General features: G+C 49.7%; 1 long non-coding RNA gene across 1 annotated transcript; it reads left to right on the forward strand.

Moving 5' to 3' along the window:
- Nucleotides 1–1,084: 1,084 nt before the first annotated feature.
- LOC143998151 (uncharacterized) lies at nt 1,085–2,041 on the forward strand. Its single transcript, XR_013277765.1, has 3 exons — nt 1,085–1,330; nt 1,660–1,775; nt 1,902–2,041. It is a non-coding gene; the product is annotated as an uncharacterized LOC143998151 (long non-coding RNA).
- The last annotated feature ends 253 nt before the right edge of the window (nt 2,042–2,294 follow it).

Here is a 2,294-nt window from a genome sequence, read left to right on the forward strand (position 1 = left end):
TGCTGTCAGCGCTGTATGTCACGGTGCTGCTGTCAGCGCTGTATGTCACGGTGCTGCTGTCAGTGCTCTGTATTACGGTGCTGCTGTCAGATGCCTCTATCACGGTGCATGTGTCATTCCGGTATGTCACGCTGCTGGTGATCATCTCCTGCACCCTCTTCTTTGCCTACCCTGGTCCCTGACCTTCCCTCTCCTCCATTGCCTTCATTAGCTCCATAGTCCTGAATTGTTAGAACAATTTCCCAAATAAAATAAAAATGCTTGTAGTTATCGATCCCAAATTCACCTCATACATGTATTATGTCATTGTCCAGATGGTGGGACTACGTTTTACCCCCTAATAATTACCACGTGGCCGCAAATTCGACATGAAGGTTTGCAAAGTTCGCCTCCCATTGAAGTCAATGGGGCCCGCGGCGAACGTTCGGTTTCGCGAACGTTTGGGTCCGTTCGCATTTCGCTTTCGCGAAACGTCCCGTCGGAAGTTCGTCCATCACTACACAAGAGCAAGATAGGAAATCAGCCAAAAACGATTGGTGTGTAACTGTGTTGAAGATACACAGAACACCCACTGCTTCAGATGCCAACACACTACACGAGGCCGCCTCAAAGGCGGCCTTATATAGTGTGGGGCGTGCACTACATAGCCTGAGCTATGATTGGCCACAGGCAGGATGCCTGTGGCCAATCATGGCTCTCCTCGCTGCTGGCGCTGCGATTGGCCAAGCATGCGGGGTCACAGTGCATGCTTGGCCAATCACGAGCCAGCAATGCACTGCGCCACCGCAGTGCATTGTGGTCCGCGCGCGCCACACGAATTTTGACGCGAACGGACCAAGAGTTCGGATTTCGTCGAACGCCCGAACAGCCAATGTTCGAGTCAAACGTATGTTCGACTCGAACACGAAGCTCATCCCTAATTATAGAGCATTATAGGCAGCTGGCAGTCATATTACACTGGGTGAAGAGAAATGTCTCTCAAGTACTTTCCACATTGTGATATATAAAATCTGATACATACATCAAATACCAGTCGATATTGCAGATGGCCACCAGAGGTCTCCCTTCGCTGCTATTCCACTGCTTAGCTTAGGATTCGTTACCTGGTATGCCGAGACTGGCTTCACCGTGCTTGTCAGGCTGTCACCTCGCCTCCCGGACTCTCTCCTGCCCTTCCCGACCGGGATTTCGCGAGACCACGGCGCGCCACGATCTCAGCTCCCGCGGACTCACAGGCAGTCCCCCCAGCAGCGCCTCCACAGCCCCGGGTCAACCAGCCACTCCTCCGCACCAAGACACAAGGAGGACCCCCACGGACAAGGCACACCAGGTATTTAGGGCATGTGAAAATAGCCTATGGGAGCGGCTTGGCTAGGGGAGCGTGGGCTAGCATCCGTCCTCCTCGCTCCTCTCTACTTGAGGGCACCGCGGCTCAAGGTGTTGTTATCCGGGCATAGGCATTAGCTGTCGGCGTTGCGGTGAGAGCACACACCTCTCTCACCTCTCTCACTCCTCACACGCCGCCGCCGCCATCACCATCCGGTCACGCCCCCACTAGTCTACCTAAATGGACTATATCCGTATACTATCATTAGTCTACCTATATGGACTATATCCGTATACTATCATTAGTCTAACCTCTGTCATTTAATTCTCTAGACTATTTATGATCAACATTTGGCTCTGATGGGGAATTGGCCCCAGGTTGTGTATTCCATGATGGGCGGATGTCTTGTTGGGGGGGCATTAGAGCGTCCAATTTTTTAGAAGATCAGGTGAGCAGATAATTGTCGTTGTTGTAATATAACATGCAATAAAAGGTTTGTTATTTTTTATTAACAAATTTATAATGGTATGTTTGATATTTCACTAATGACATGTTTATGTCCTATGCAATGTAGATGTAAATCGCTGGGAGATGCGGAGCCCTGATGAAGCATTTTGTGAAACATGTTGGCTAATCCTGCATATCTACGCATCTGATTTTCAAGCATCCAATCACGGTCTCCAATATGTATTATGGCTGTGTTTTTATTCTAGATACTATCAATAAATGTATACCTTTTTATTAAATTGTTGTCTCTAGTGCTTACCTTAACAACAGACAATTATCTCAATCTAAAATCCAGGGGTGTTGCTAGGTGGCAAAAGGACCAGGGGCTTCAGCCCGGAGTCCAAGGCCGGAAACGGGGGGGGGGGGGGTTGTTGTACGCGACGCAGGTTTTTTTTGGCTGGGCCGTGACACTGACGGTAGTGACTTACATACACTAACCTACCTACCTGACCTACCTACA

Source organism: Lithobates pipiens, unplaced genomic scaffold (genome assembly GCF_037356315.1).
Source record: "Lithobates pipiens isolate NorthernLeopardFrog02 unplaced genomic scaffold, aLitPip1_a1.2 Scaffold_19, whole genome shotgun sequence".
Lineage (NCBI taxonomy): Eukaryota > Metazoa > Chordata > Amphibia > Anura > Ranidae > Lithobates > Lithobates pipiens.